Source organism: Culex quinquefasciatus, chromosome 3 (genome assembly GCF_015732765.1).
Source record: "Culex quinquefasciatus strain JHB chromosome 3, VPISU_Cqui_1.0_pri_paternal, whole genome shotgun sequence".
In the NCBI taxonomy this organism is placed as follows: domain Eukaryota; kingdom Metazoa; phylum Arthropoda; class Insecta; order Diptera; family Culicidae; genus Culex; species Culex quinquefasciatus.
This window is the reverse complement of record NC_051863.1, coordinates 22172352-22189085: the sequence shown is the minus strand read 5'-3', so window position 1 is coordinate 22189085 and position 16734 is coordinate 22172352. Positions and strand designations below refer to the sequence as shown.

At 33.7% G+C, this 16734-nt stretch overlaps 1 protein-coding gene across 1 annotated transcript in view; it reads left to right on the top strand.

The window, feature by feature from the left end:
• The first annotated feature begins 355 nt into the window (after positions 1-355).
• LOC6047498 (vertebrate ancient opsin) overlaps positions 356-16734 on the top strand; it is a 58146-nt gene continuing 41767 nt past the window's right edge. The window contains exon 1 of the mRNA XM_038265800.1: positions 356-1390. The gene's annotated coding sequence lies outside the window, so the exon portion shown is untranslated. The remainder of the gene's footprint in view (positions 1391-16734) is intronic.

Below are 16734 nucleotides of genomic sequence, written 5' to 3'. Positions count from 1 at the left end.
CAATGCAACAACTTTTTTTATTTCAGCTCGATTTCGCTGCCAAAAAAGCATCAATTCCGGCCGGAAGCAGCACCGTCAAAGAGAGAGAGGAACGTGCCAAACTTAACCAATTTGTTTGCCTCTGTCAACAATCCGTTTGGCGGCTTGCCACGCCGAATCCTCCCGCTTCAACAAGCCCTCTCGTGGTCCAATATTTAATATTTATTTCCGCAATTTTTTGTAGACTAACAACAGTAACAGTAACTCATTCTCCCGATGAGTTCCCGCTCTCTCATGAACTTGACACTGACTGGCGTTCGGGATGCTGGCCCGCTCCCAGCGGACTCGTACATCTTCAGATAAGGACCACGTCTGGAACAACCACGTCGTCTCGTCGTGCGATTCCTTCCCATATATTATCCGGACTCGCAGCATCCGCACGGTTCAGTCGACGGTTGGATGGCACGGCGATCGGTCCGGTTCTTTCCTGTCTGCGTACCGGGTTCCGGTGAGACTCGCGCGTGTAAAATCAGTGTGTGTCGGATCTAATTGGGACATTGAACTTGAAGTTTTTGGTTGTGAGTTTCCCCGCACTTGAGTTTACTTCCGACACCTTAAAGTGGGATAGACCGTTCCGGCGGAACTTGGTGCGACTTAAAGTGAACGCAGAACTGTCAGACTATCGTCAATTCCCTTTTGTGCGGTTGTTCGTGGTAGTCTAAGTGGGTGAATGCAATCATCGGTGATTCCCTTTTGTGCGGTGCTTCGTCACACCGCGTGAACACTAGTCAGCGCAAGCAACGCTTGCTACGATTGTGTTTGTTCTAAGAAAGGCATCGTAACAGCCAAGAAAATGGGGGAAATAATTCCACCCCTTTCAAAGCGTTTGTGAAAAAAAAGAAGACCATTTCCCGAGAAAATGTGCCTTTTGGCGCTGGAAGATAAAAGGCGACCGCTCTGATCAAATAAAGGAATATTTCGGTTTGAATAGTGTTCGTTTGAGAAAATCGCCTGCCTTCGAGTGTGTGTGAGGCTTTGTTGTGGCACATATTTTCCAGACCGTGACGACGTGACGTGCTTCCGTTGATGTGACAACACTTTGTGCGGCCTGAAGGCGATTACCGCCGTTGAAGTCTTTAATCGGAAGGACTTGTGCCTTGAAGTGTTTGTTTGTGCTAGGCCCCGTCAGAGGATACATTTTTTTTTTATTTTTTGTTGTGGAAAGCTGATGCAACAAGAAAAGGCAGTTGGCAGCCTTTTATGCAATAGAGGCGTAGTGAGTGCATGGCGACAGTGCACAACTTTTAAGTAGGACATCAAAAAGGTGCATGTTAGTTTGTAATAAGTGGAATACTCGTAACTACAATTGTAAGGATTTATCGAAAATAAATGTGCTCCAAGGGTAGTTAAGGTAAGCATAAGAATTGGAATTAAGGCTGTAATTGATAAAATTATTTCTGTTTTTTTTTTTGAGTCAATTCCATATTAAAAATCTAACAGCCTAACATCATCTAAAAAAATCTGTTTTTTAACAACCCTACAAAGCTGTTTTTTTTAAAGATAATCAAACAGAAAAAAAAGTAACGAACATTTTGAAACCCCAAAAAGTATAAGTATAAATTTTCAAATTAGTTTTAGTGAAAAATGTTGATTTTTACTCGTTTTCGCCAAATAAATTTAAATCAAAAATTCCTAAATTTCTCAATATGTTTTAGTGTACAAAAACCTGCAACTATTGAGACATCGAGTAGTACGGAAAAAATGTAGTTGAAAAATGAGTTTTTTGAGAATAAAAAAAATCATACCCAATCAAAATTTTACTTCAATTTTTAATTGAAAAAAGAATTTGCAATCGTCTAATGCATAATTTTCAACTTTAATACATTAGAAACCTTATTTATGCTTCTTTTATTTTTTTTTTATTCTTTGTCCATCTCTGAATTTCCTGTCTTCCGTATTTTCTTGTTTTCAGGCTTTTTAAAAATCTTACAATCAGTTTCTGAGTTTGCTAAAAATTAAAATAATCAATCCTCTAGCTCAAAAATACATTTTTTCTTCCAATTTTTGATTTTTAAAAAAACGAAGTTGACTTTATAGCTGTCGGCCACCATTGCTAGTACCAACCACTAGTGTCTTCCTTTTATCTACAAGGGTTTTTGATTTTTTAATGCATTTGGAAAAAAAAATTAAGAAAATTCTTAGGTTGGAAGTGTAATGGCCTATCTACAATCACTTAGCTTAGAACATCTAAGTAAAGTAGTTACTTAGGAAAGTCTGCAACTTACGTTCGTCATCCACAATCAACTTAGAAAACTTGCTGGGCTGATATACGTTGCTATGCAGTTGTTTGTTTACCTTTGATATGGAAACGTCAACTTACCGTAGATTTTGAAATTTTCCAAACCAAACGTCAGTTTCTAATTTGATTACTTTTCCATTGTAGAAACTCAGATTCATTTCCATTGATTCAAATTCCTAAGCTAAGTGAAATTTTCTAAGCTAAGTGATTGTAGATAGGCCATGAATAAGGCAACTTTGCCAATATTTAAAAAAAATGTTTTTTTTCTGGAGACAACTTTGGCTGTGTTTCTTACTAACATTTCCTCAATATTATGTGAAAATATGTATGCAGTAATGTTTCTTGTCTACCAGACTATGCCTCTAAGTATTTGTTCAACAATTTAAATGATACCCGGGCAGACGGTAATAAAAAAAATCATGCCATTTCAATAACAAATATTGTTAAAATTACAAAAAGTGTTCTGGGATCTTCTAGAAAAATGATTTTTTGAATAAGGGTTTAATAACACTTTATGTTATCATAACAAAATCTGTTATTTGTCTGATATTGGTTGAAGGCCAAAACAACTTTGGAATATAATTTTTTGTTTAGTTGTTAAAATAACAAAAAATAATATCAAAGATTTGTTTGAAGAATAACTAAAAATTTGTTTAGTCTGTTATCACAATAACAATCCAATAACAAAAAAATCATAACGACGGATAACAATTTTTTTTTATACATAACATAAAATGTTATTCGCCTAGTATTTTCAAATATCAAAAAAATTATTCCCAAGTTATTTCCGTCTGCTTGGGTTATGATATTGCTCTATAGTAGAAAATATGAAAAACAAGCAAAAAATTGAAAAGTGGCTGTTAAAACATGAAAAACCTAAATAGGCAAAAGGTTTAAAGGTAGTCCAAATTCTATAAAAAAATAAACATAAACTAAACAAGATTGTTGCAAATAAAAGTACTAAAAATTTAACGAAACCAATGTAAAACAAGAGAAGTAGGAGGAGGAACAACTCGTCTCTTTGTATTCATAGAAAAAAAGTTGCTCAAAATGACCTTCGGAACAGGGGAAAAATAATAAAAAATCGAAAAAATGGCATTAGAGAGTTAACTATGTTTTTTCTAAGGGTCATTCAATTAAACCTAAATTCAACAACTATTTGTCAGATATTCTTGGTTCATTAATAAAATATATGTAAATTTTTGAAAAGGTTGAAATCTATATGTAGGGACTCATCAAACATTAGCTGATTGATTCTCTGAAAAATGAGCACTTTTTTAGCAGTCGTCTTGCATTATAAATTAGTTCATACAAGCTCTCAGACGACTTTGGCAGCTTGTTAAATATTCAAAAATGTATATCCTGTTTTAGGTAAAATTGTAAGTGAGCAAATCAAGCATTCTCAGGAAAAATAGCTGCGCTCAAAAATACACATATTTTTATTTGTTTTTTTTTGCACAAAATAATAGAATTCGCAAAATAACCATTTGGAAAAATATCAATTTCTTATATGTTTTAGATGATAAAAATTACAACTTTAGAGCAAAACAAAAACTTTACCAAAAAGTTGAAATTCAAGGCCCAAATAATTTATTTTCGACCATATCAAATGTAAGAGTTAATTTGAGATATTATCTGCTCTACAACTTTGTAGAACATTGTTACACTCTAAAAAATAACCCTGCAATGTTAAAAAAAAACACGAAATTTTAAAATGAAAATTTTTGTTCTAAATGAAAAAATGACCCTTCTGGGTCAATGTAGATTCGAAAAGTACATTAAATTTCCCATAAAATGACATGTTCCAAATTTTTTTACATTTGAGTAACGGAAAATGGGAGAATTTTTAAAACGTTTTTGGTGTTTTTTTCGATGAAAAATACGTTTTTTCGGAATTCTGAGTACGCCATCAAATCGGGCGTCTAATTTTACATAAAAGTCCCTTTGACACCAAATTTCTATCTCATCACCGTTTCAGGCTGCAAATTATTGAAAAACACCTCTTTTTTCGCATGTTCATAAATGGAATTGGTCGTACCGCCCCTCCGTCACGAGATATCAAAAAACGGACCTCGGATTCGTAATCAGGGACAAAAGTTACCCCTTAGGACAAAGTTTCACGCAAATCGAAGAGGGGTCGGGGCAACTGCTGTGTGAGCTGGCGGAGAATTACCCAAATGTGTTTTTCAAAATTGGACAAACATGGGCACTAATTTAAAAAAAAAACTTGGCTATTTTCAAAAAAAGCTACCTAAAAATGGTTATAAATCAAAAACGGAGCACTTGACTACATTTTCATTTAAGTACCGTAAACCGGGGTGACATTGAGGATTTTTTTTTTTTTAATATTTTCAAACTGTTAAGGGGTTTCAAGACTATTGTTTTTAAAACATGTACTAGGGTAGGTAACACAAGGTCCATGCACAGTTTTTGGATTTTTTTTTTTTTGAATAGTAGCTAAAAAAATAGTTATTATTTTGAATACCGGGGTGACTTTGATAGTCATAGTTTTTGTTATTATAATCAGGTTAAAGGTGTTCAAATTTTATTTTTGCATCGAATGTACCATCGCTAAGGATCCTGATATAGTTCTTAACATTTTTTTTTTTCATATTTTGTTTACTGAATTTATAAGCTTTTTAACAAAACACATAAAAATTTTAAGTAAAATTGTTAAACAGTCAGAATTTTGCATGAAATTTTTAAAAAATAGTTTTGTTTTTAGAATTATTGATTCATTTTTGATTTTAAACTGAATTCGAAGCACGAATCAAAAAATATCACATTTTGTATAAATTTTTTCCTACTGCCTTCAAATTTGGAAATTTTGTTTCAAAACCACACAATTTTTATTATTTACAATTAGAAAATTGTCCGAAAATGCATTTCGTTTTCCGATTGGAAATCATGTTCATTGAGAAAATCATAGCACTTTGAGGATATAAAAATAATACTATTCTTCAATGTTTTCTAAGCTATAGTTAACTAACTTTTTAAACTTTTCAAAATTTAATGAAAACTTCTTTTAGATATACCTTAAACCTTTCTCTACTCCGGTCAGTATGATTCCATGCAATTCCGTACGTATTTTATTTATACTCTTCATTTTGCGCAAAAATCACAAACATTTCAAAGTCACTCCGTTTTACGGTACTTTTTGATCGCAAATTCAATTTTACATCGAAAAATTAAGTTGAAAATTTTTTGCGACCATTGTTACGTTTTTTTGAAAAAATCAGAATTGCTTCAGAAAAATCATAGCTCGTTCAAAGATTTTTTGGCCGTTCTGGCAATTTCTGAAAAGATGGCATTTGATGTTCCCTAAAACATATCAGAAATTAAAACAAAAATGAAAATGGTGTTTTTTGTGAATCTATTTTTAGTAACAAAAAGTGAAATTAAAAACCACTAAAAAATTTTACCGTGTATAATTTTTTTTTCCAGTGTAGTCCTTATCCATACCTTCTACTTTGCCGAAGACACCAAATCGATCAAAAAATTCCCTGAAAAAATACAGATTTTGAATTTTCATACATCATTTTTGTATGGACAGCTGCCAAATTTGTATGTAAAATAATATGGACAAACTAGTGATTAGCGTGTCCCAAAAAAACACGAAGTCGAGGAATTCAATGTGCTCAGTTCTCAAATGATAGAAAATCATGTTAGAAACAACTCTCTCATACATGAAAACTTTCGGAAAAATCGTTTACCACGTTCCCTGGGCATTTTTTTGAAAAAAGTCAGTTTTTTCGACAATTTCACAAAATCTGCTTAGAAAAATGGAAAATTTTAAAATTTCAAATAGCCTATACCATTAAATGATGGTCTGTGGTCCAATAAACAAGTTATTGTATCGATTTGGCCTTTTAAAACCTTTTTTTCACTTTCCCGGTAGCTTTTATGTCGAAAAATACGAGTTTTTGCTTTACTTTTTTTCAATCTTTTCCCTCGGTATTGAACACAAAAATTTCCTCATATGTGAAAATACATGCATCTTGTAGGAAATTTTCCGCCGAAGATTTTCGTCTAAGCAACTTTGAAGTTTCATCAACTCTGAGCTGAGATATTCCAGTTTTTGTGAAGAAAGAATATTGAATATTTGAAAATGTTGATATTAATCATCATTGGCATACAATATTAGGGATAATTTAAGCCTAATTTGAAGTGCGGCTGTATCGCATCTGTTTTTAAACATGATTGGTTCATCCTTCAATACTAAGGGCCACCTGGTGTTGTTTTCTCATGGCACACTACGTGCTAAATGAATGAATTACTTTAAGCAAATAACTCATATTTAGAGCATTTTGCATTTAAACCAATCGATGCACGTTTGCTGTGTTTCCATGGATACAAATAAACAAATAACAAATATAAGGTTCAATTGTACGCATTTCCGTGATCTGAACCACAACGTAACGTTTACACTCCCTTCTTATAACTCCTGTTGATAAATCCGATGTTCAGGTAAATTAAAAATATCACTAATATTTGGAATTTATTCTATAGGGATCCATCCATTAATCACGTAGACATTTTTTTTAAATCTCAGCTCCCTCCCCTTCTCATGGTCAATTGTCCATAAAAAAAACTTTTTTGGTTGGAGCGTGGACAATTGCCAACCCCGTACAATCGAACCATATATTTCGATGCCTCTGTGCTCTTGTACTAAGCTTACTGGTTTTCCTATCTAGATAGCATAAGAGAGCACAGATGCATCGATTTGTTATTTGTTTATTTGTATCCATGGAAACACAGCAAACGTGCATCGATTGGTTTAAATGCCAAATGCTCTAAATATGAGTTATTTGCTAAAAGTAATTCATTCATTTAGCACGTAGTGTGCCATGAGAAAACAAAACCAGGTGGACCTTAGTATTGAAGGATGAACCAATCATGTTTAAAAACAGATGCGATACAGCCTCACTTCAAATTAGGCTTAAATTATCCTTAATATTGTATGCCAATGATGATTAATATCAACATTTTCAAATATTCAATATTCTTTCTTCACAAAAACTGGAATATCTCAGCTCAGAGTTGATGAAACTTCAAAGTTGCTTAGACGAAAATCTTCGGCGGAAAATTTCCTACAAGATGCATGTATTTTCACATATGAGGAAATTTTGTGTTCAATACCGAGGAAAAGATTGAAAAAGTAAAGCAAAAACTCGTATTTTTCGACATAAAAGCTACCGGGAAAGTGAAAACAAGGTTTTAAAAGGCCAAATCGATACAATAACTTGTTTATTGGACCACAGACCATCATTTAATGGTATAGGCTATTTGAAATTTTAAAATTTTCCATTTTCTAAGCAGATTTTGTGAAATTGTCGAAAAAACTGACTTTTTTCAAAAAAATGCCCAGGGAACGTGGTAAACAATTTTTCCGAAAGTTTTTATGTATGAGAGAGTTGTTTCTAACATGATTTTCTATCATTTGAGAACTGAGCACATTGAATTCCTCGAATTCGTGTTTTTTTGGGACACGCTACTAGTGATGCAAAATGTCTTCGTCGGGCATACCGAAGGCACCAAAAAAGTTTCAGCCGGATTAAAAAATACCAAAAAAAAACGAATGACCGAAATCTCAGAGAATTGCTCTTCTTTAGTCATTGGAGAAGTCCCACAAAGCCAAATAAAAAAAATCATATAAATGAAACCTATTTGCGGGATGCGGGGAGAACTGCTCAAAAATGTATGGACTTCCTGTATAGATAAATTGAAATAATTAAATTCGTGATAAATGCGATTTCCATTGACACCAATTATGCTGTTTGCGGGTTTGTTTGCTGTTTACTTAGAATTTTAAAAATGAATGAGAAAACGCAATTAAATCACTCGAGTATTTATATGATTTCGGTTGCTGTTCAACGAATTACTGAATTCCTATCCCTTGATTTAATTCCACTGTAAGGCAATTTCATTTTCAATTGGAAATATAACTTCGACACAATCCAAATTCCTGCGAAATAGACTCATGAAAACTGGCTTCTTTTGAAGTTTGTTTGCCCGGATAATTTCCGCAAAATCAACCCCGGCAATGAGCAATCATTCCCAGCCCCGATATTGTAGCCTTTTCTTCGCTTCGATTAAACGCAGGATCCAAGATGGCCCCTGCGATTGAATGCAACGGATATGGAGTCTTCTTTGATTTTCGCTCCTTTTTCGCTTCGACGCAGGACGCAATTTTTAACGAAGCTATGAATTTCTAAGCACAACCCCGCCTGCAGGTAGTAATTCGAGTCGGCAATTCGATTACGCGTTTTTTGCCCAAAAGGGGTGCTCGAGTTTTGCTTCGACAGTTTCGAGACATCGATTTAATCATGCTCGAATGCCATCGGCGGAGAAACGTAAGATTGTGGTGGGTGGAAATTTGATTTGATTTTTTTTACGATTTTTTAATCAATTTAAATCAAATTGACATTATGCCCTGATACGTTATGTGATGCGACTCAATTTGGGATTCTTATCGCAGCCTGAATGTGATTTGCAATTGGAAAATTTCTTTAACTTAACAAACTGAAAAAGAAATTAAATATTCATAAATAGCAGCTAATTTAAATTAAAAAGCAAAATATCAATATTTGTTTACCAATTGTTGGCATCGAAAACCGAAGCATGATAAAATTCCAAAAACTTTTTCGCCCAGCTAAAGCACGCAGTAAACACACAAACTTGGAAAAAATAAACACAAAATTTATGGCCATCAAAGCAAAATGAAAGAGGTTGCCGAAGGGAAGTTCGAAGGGAGGGTGGAGTGCTGCAAAGTTTTTTGAAATTAATAAGGCAGCGGGAGAATGTGCTACAATAACTAATCTTAATTTTTTAGCACTGCTATCTTTTACGAGGCATGCTTTTCCATGCTTTGCATATAATTTAAGTGTGCTTGTGGGTTGCGGAATTTTCCGCGAACTTGTGAATAATTATTCACATAATATATCAGATATTTTTTAGTTTCAGAAATTTGCAGATAAAATTGTTTTATTGTTCTGTAACAAAATTTAACTTGCAATGCGCTATATAAAAAATGAATAAGATTTTTAATTGCGGGTAAGCGAATGTCCACGCTCCATACAAAAAAGTTATTTTTATATGGACAATTGTCCACAAAGGGGGGGGGGGGGAGGGGGTTTGAGATACCCAAAAAAGTGTCCACGTGGTTTATGGATGGTCCCCAATTCAAAAAAAATATAAACGTTGGAATATGTTTTTCAAAAATTAACATTCAATTTGATATGATTTCGAAATAACTTTTTTGTATTTACTTGAAAATAATATCTTATTTTTTATTTATTTGTTAGCAAAGGTAGTCAAACATTTATTTATTAGCGAAATCTAATTTTAAAAAATACACACTTTGCTGACACAAACAAAATGACAAAAAACCCTAAAATAGTAGTTTATGCAACAAGTTGCAAAATGTTGATTTTTTCAGCACGAGAGCAACTCTCTACGAAATCGGCCGATTTTGACCATTTTTTTTTTATTTGACTCAAACTTTGTGGGGGCCTTCCCTATAACCAAATAAGCTATTTTGCGTCATTGGTTCACCCTTACAAGTCTCCATACAATTTTGGCTGCTGTCCATACAAAAATGGTATGTAAATATTCAAACAGCTGTAACTTTTTAGTGAATTTTCTGATCAATTTGGTGTCTTCGGCAAAGTTGTAGGTATTGTTGAGGACTTTTGAGAAAAAAATGGTACACGGGGAAAAAAATTGCAGATTTTTTAATCAATTTTTATTTACAAAAATTCACTTTCCCAAATCCCCAACATTGTATATTACGCCCATTTAAAATGCTAGTCTTGATTTAAAAATTTTCAAAATATTTTTTTCGAAAAGATCGAAAAATTTCACGAATGTTTCATGCTATAACATTGAAAATCGGACCATAAGTTGCTGAGATACCGACATAAAAAATGGTGGGTTGTTTTGATGAGACTTAGAAAACTCATGGTCACTATTTTTAAAAATTGAAAAACTGCAAATATTTCGCTAAAATCAAACTTTCGGTGGCTATATCTTGAAAACGGAGCCCTTTATCAAAAAATCTGTAAAGTACTTTTCGATTGCAAATTCAATTTTGCATTAAAAAATAATGTCAAATTTGTTTTTGTACACCCAAAATTCAGAGTCGAGATAATCGTTCTCTCAAAATTTATTGAGGGCTCAGTGCCAAAATCGATAGAATAATGGTACCAACTCACACCATCATAACAAATGAGTTCATTCGTTAGTTGAATCAATAAATCTCCAACAAGTGTCATACATCGACTTCTGACTTCTCCTTGGTCACCAAGCTGTGGTGGCCGAGGCAGCTAAGTCATTGGATTGGTTTGTCAAAGGTCTCTGGTTCGATTCCCGTTGTCGACACTTTTGGTTTTTTGTTTGACGGATGAACTTTTTTTTTTGCAAATGAACCTCGAGAGAATAGTTCTATCGCCCATCTCGAGCTGTGTTCTCTGCGTCCGTGAATGGTACCACTATTCTCTCGACTCGAGACCATCATTCTCTCAGACTAGCGCTGCCAGTTTTGGGTGTGTAAAACTTCGATTTTTTCCAAAAATCACTATTTATAAAAAAATCATAACTCGGCGGCAGATTTTTGCCATGTTTCTCTATTGCTCAAAAGTTGCGGATTTTTGTTGTCTAAAATATATTTTGGGAAATTGAGTTTCAGTGAAAAAAAGTTGATGAAAAAATCTGCCAATTTTTTTCCGTGTACCTTTTTGCCTTTCTTACTAAAGAAAGGTATAGGGTTTGCTTTTGGCTCCGACGCCAAATCAAGCTTCGTTCCCAAATCATTTCTCGAGAAATATTCATTAGAAAAATCTGCAAAAAATCATGGACGATCGATTTTCGACGCCCGATCGATTGACAATGACAGAATTGGTCTACCTCCAATATCCGAATTTTGGCGCTTAATTTACTGTAGAGCACGCGTGACGTCCGTGTGTGGTAAAAAAGTGCTCAATTTTGTGGTACCCGTTTCTCAGAGCCCACATTATGGATTTAAGCTCTCTTGGGCGCATTTGAAAGGGGATGTGCTGAACCTAAACCAGTTCCATACCAAATTTGAATTTATCCATTTTTTATGGGGACTCGGAGTGTGTTTTCACCAAATCAGGCGGTTTTCAAATGAAAATTCGGTCGAAAATTGAAGTATTGAAATCGTTTATTTATCCAAAAAATTGCATTTTTCCAGCCCTACATCCTCCCAAATTTTCATCCATGTCGGTAATGTGGTTCTTGATTTACAGCGTGTGGACTAATTCACTGTGAGGGGGAAAAACCCCTAAAAAAGGTAAAAGCCAATTTTCACCAAATGCCAAAACTATTCCTTTGGCATTTTATCTAATTTTTTATCTCCACATCATAATCTAGACCATACTCGATGTTCTGAAACAAATTTGACCTCTTTCGGATTTACCGTTCAGATTTTAGAAAATTGCAATTTTTGCCTTTCTTACTAAAGAAAGGCATAGGGTTTGCTTTTGGCTCCAACGCCAAATCAAGGCTCTATCTCCGCCCAGGTGGGATTAAATCGGGTTTTTTGTCAAAAGTCCCCAACAAAACCTACAACTTTGCCGATCATTGATCAAAAAAATCGCTCAAAAGTTACAGCTGTTTGAATATTTACATACCATTTTTGTATGGACAGCAGCCAAAATTGTATGGAGACTTGTAAGGGTGAACCAATGACACAAAATAGCTTATTTGGTCATAGGGAAGGCCCCCACAAAGTTTGAGCCAAATCAAAAAATACAAATAAAATCCATTTCTGGTTTTGGTAGAGAATTGCTCAAATGAATTATTAATTTAAATTTATTTAATAATATCAAAGTGTTAACCTAAAGCAGGCATACCATTTTTTTAAATTCCTGCTTCCAGTTATTTTTTCTTTATTTTGCAAATCAATACAACGATTAAAAGAATGATGGTTAGCTAGCCCAACGCCCCGATACAGCCAAACAGTAGCTTAAGCCCTTTAAGTGAAAACCAATTTTTTTCTCACTTTATCTCGATGCTTTCGACAAATCCCAGAAAAAGACCAATTTCTTTTATGCATACACCAGCGTGTTCTTTCTGGTGGTTTTTCCTTTGCCTTTGGGGCATATTTGCCGTCTTTTGTGTTGTTCGACAAGCATTACGACATGCATGTTTTCGACTATTTCCCCAGACGGCAAAGCGTGTTACGTCTTTGGGGAGGGCGGGGGAGAAAAAAAAACTGGTGAATTATTCGATTTTATCTTGGGAAAAGCTGCTAGCTCACAAGTTTTCGAAGGTATTCGTATTTCAACAATATTTTGCAATGGAAGTCAATCGTTCTTTGTTTGCTAACCTAAGTATTTGTGATGTTTGTCTAGGCATTTTAATATCCAACCACTTTGAGTCGCGTTTGAATATTATTGACTGCACAAAAGCTGAGGAAATGCCTAATGGACTATCAAAAACGATGTCCTTTTCGAGCAAAATTGTTTAGTCATACACTAAATTGAATTTCCGGATTTGATCCTTTTTTCGAAGATTTTAATACATTCCATTTCGTTCAAAAATGGTGGAACGTAACCTCAAAAAGGTTGTTTCGAATTATGCTCTCAATTCATTGGCATCGCATCGAAAGGTCAACCTTGCTGACAGCAGTGCACAGCCAATCAGACATGATAGTTTGAAAGAGTTACTGAAAAGATAGAAAAAATTGCTTATAGATCAATTCAATGTTAAATAGGGAATCTGTTGTGCCCAAACCTTTCCGATTTTAATTAAACTTTGTAGAAATGTTATCCTAGGCTTACGTAAAAAATAAGTTGCACTCGAGAATGACATTTGAGATGTGTGTAAGTTATTCAAATTATTTTGAACATAGTAATTTAAATTTGGCTATTAATAAAAACCGTTGCTTCGTATCAAAATGTGATCAAATTTGTAGGAAATTGGGAAGCTATTTGAAAAAAATAACTTAAACAATAAAAACACGCCACTTCTATTCAAAGGTAAAGAAATTTTTTTGTTAAATAACCTAAGAGAATGCAAAAGGTCTGTCTCTCCTAAAAAAATACAAAAATGTTTTATTCATTCGGTTTTTAAATAGCCTAAACGTCAAAATTTTCTAAACCCGATAGTGGAATTGATATTCCAGGAAATTTAAAATAATAGTCTTCATATTGAACGTTGTTCTAAGCCTAGGTTTTAGAAATTGAAATATTGAAAAAAACAGAGGTTCCTTTTTTCATCGGAAGGTCAAGTTTTAGTACCCGAGCAGACGGAAATAACTTGAGAATAATTTTTTTTTTTGATATTTGAAAATAATAGGCCCGTATCATTTTATGTTATTTATAACATGATTTTTTATTCGTCGCTATATTTTTTTTTGTTATTGGATTGTTATTTGAACAAATCTTTGTAATTATTTTTTTGTTATTTTAACAACTTATCCGATCATTCCAATAACAATTGGCGGTATTCTTCCATAACAAAAATTTTTATTCCCAAGTTGTTTTGGCTTTCAACCAATATCAGACCAATAACAAGATTTGGTATGATAACATAAACTGTCATTAAACCCTTATGCATAACACTTTCTGTTATTTTTACAGTATTTGTTATTGAAATGGCATGAATCTTGTTATTACCGTCTGCCCGGGTTCGACAAAGTTGGTATATCGTTGAATCAAGCTAATTTCACAAAATTTAAAGGCAAATATTCAATCATTAACCCCCTCCCTTTAATTTTTAAATATTTCAAAAAAAAAGAAATAATAAATTTGTATGTTCATCAAACCATATAACATCAACTAGTCGAACTTTAATTGTTTTTAAGAATGGATTGGAACCAAACATAACACTTGACAAACAATTTATTTTTTATTTTTCATTTAGCGAATGCTTATTTTTTAATTTTCCTAAAATCAGTGGCAAAATATATTACAAAAAGTAGACCAACAAAAAATACTGAAATTTTTGGAAGAATCTCATAAAAAGACTATCATTTGACGCTCATTAAAAGAAAAAATCGGCAGGCTACATGGCTCTATTCTCTCGCGCACGAAATATCGGCTAAAGAAAACTCAAAAAATTGCCATCAAGATTATTCAGCGGATCACCGATTTCATTACTACTCTTGCAAGTGTAACATCACACATCGAAAAATTACCTGTTACTTTTCGTCAGCCGTCCCGTAACATGACAGTTTTCGTGAGTTACGCGTATCCACCGACAGATGGCAAGTGGGCCTCGTCGGATTCCGACCATTAAATACGCAACTCAAAATTTGCATGGGAAACTTTTTTTTCGTGGCGGCTTTCGCGGTACGCTCCCTCCAACTGTTCAAGACTAATATTTTAACGTGGCGTATCTCTAAACAAGTTTTTCAAGAAAATGATTCCAGAACACTTTTTTTGTCGTTTTAAACCGAAACAAGGCAAAAACTATATTAATTTAAATTATTTGCCATTTTCAGATGTTTGGCTAGATAATATCAAAGGCCGCCATCTTAGGCCCACTGGGCCCACAAAAAGGGGTACGCTCAGTTTGTATAGGAGCTGTCAACATGCTCCCGGGCTGCTTTTCGTAGATGAACAATATTTGTAAACAAACGCAATAAATTGATTAAAGTGGCTTCAACAACGAAATCCACAACAAATCTTCTACTTATTGGTTCTCTTCGAAAAGTTCGGGAGTGATTTTTTGCGTTTTCTCCACTAGTGATTTTTTGCGTTTTCTGAGACACTAGAAAAATGAATGTATACTTCTTTTTACTTAAAATATAGGAAATGTTGGTAAAAAACACAACCAAAGTTGACCCCTAAAAAAATTACATTTTTTAGAAACATTGGCAAAGTCATAAAACAAGTAAAACTTCCAACCCATACATTTTCTAAAATTCTAAGAGTTCTTCTTTTCAATGCCTTTAAAGATGAAAAATTGGTTGGAAAATGGATTTTTGGCAATTTTTTAAATCGAAGCCCGTCTAAAGGGGGGTTGTAGAGGGTTGAACAAAATTGAATTTGCAATCGAAGAGTAATGTACATTTTTTGATAAACGGTACATTTCAAGTTAAAGTTTTTTTGTAATGGTATACATTTTTAATTTATTTTAGGTATTTGAACAAAAACAAATTCTTGAAGGTAGACCACATCAGAAAAATCATTTTTGAAAAGCTGAACAAATTTCCTGAAATTTTCTCTCAGGAATTTCGGATAATTTGTTTTGAAATACAACCTCACAATGAATTCGAATCGATTTTTTTTTTTCTAATGTTCAACTTACTGGTCCGGTTTTCAATGCTAAAAATCCAAAATTTAGTGACATTTTCTGATCTTTACAGTTATTAAAAAAATCAAAATTTGAAAAGATTTTAAAATTAATAATTTTTCATACTTTACATTGCATTAAATTATGCATTTTTGAATTATTTTTATTGTAAATATCAGAAAATTTGCAAAAGTTTTAATTATATACAGCAATTCCATTTGAAAAGAGCCTAAACCAAAAAAAAAGTTCTCCGATCGGGCTCAAAATTTTTCTGGGGGTTCCTTGGCCAAAATAATTAGACCCGTATTTTTTTGTTTGGCCATTAGGGTGGCCTACATCGTGCTAGGGTGGTTCAAAAAATGGCAATTTTCGTCATTTTTCGCAAAAACCACTTTTTTCTAAAAATCATATCTCCGCGCCATTTCATCCGATTTTAGCTGTCTTAGACGCAAAAGAAAGGTGATGAGTTTGGCTATTTGGGAAAAATAGTAAAAGTTCCAAAATCTAGCTTAACTATTGAAAAAGTCGTATGAAAACTTAAAATGGCGTTTTGACCGTGTCTGGACCAAAGAGCCTATGTCTGAAAATATTTTTATCGGATTCCTCGGAAAATTTCACATAACATATCAAAAAATTGGCGATGTCGAACCGTACGTTTCCGAGATATGATTTTTTGAAAAAAAAACTGCGTTTTTCGACGCGCCACGCGCAAAAACGGGAAAATGACGAAATCGGCAAAAAATCAACTTTTTCCACTAAAACTGCGATAACTTTAAAATTTCAGCGATGACCTATAGATGTTATGGTACCAAAAGTTGCGTCTCTCAATTACGAAAATTAATTAATGTGCTGCGCCCACCTTTTGATACTTTCATGCAACGTCTTTCATTGTATGTCTATGAGTGGGAGGTCTTTTCATATTTTTGCTTTATTTTCCATGCTTTGATTGATCAATTCTGGAAACTAAATTCCTCAGCATATTCACCAGATTTTCCAATTTAATATGAAATATTTTTTGATTCAATAACCTTGATGTCATAGCGTTCTAGAATAGATCAGAGCCATAAAGTTGAATGACACACTCTATCCCTTTTCTCCATAGGTTCCAACGTGTTCCTATCGAAACTGGCCTATCAGAACTAACAATCTCAGCTGTTCACATCGGGTTCCATCGAATGATAAAGAAGGCTTATATC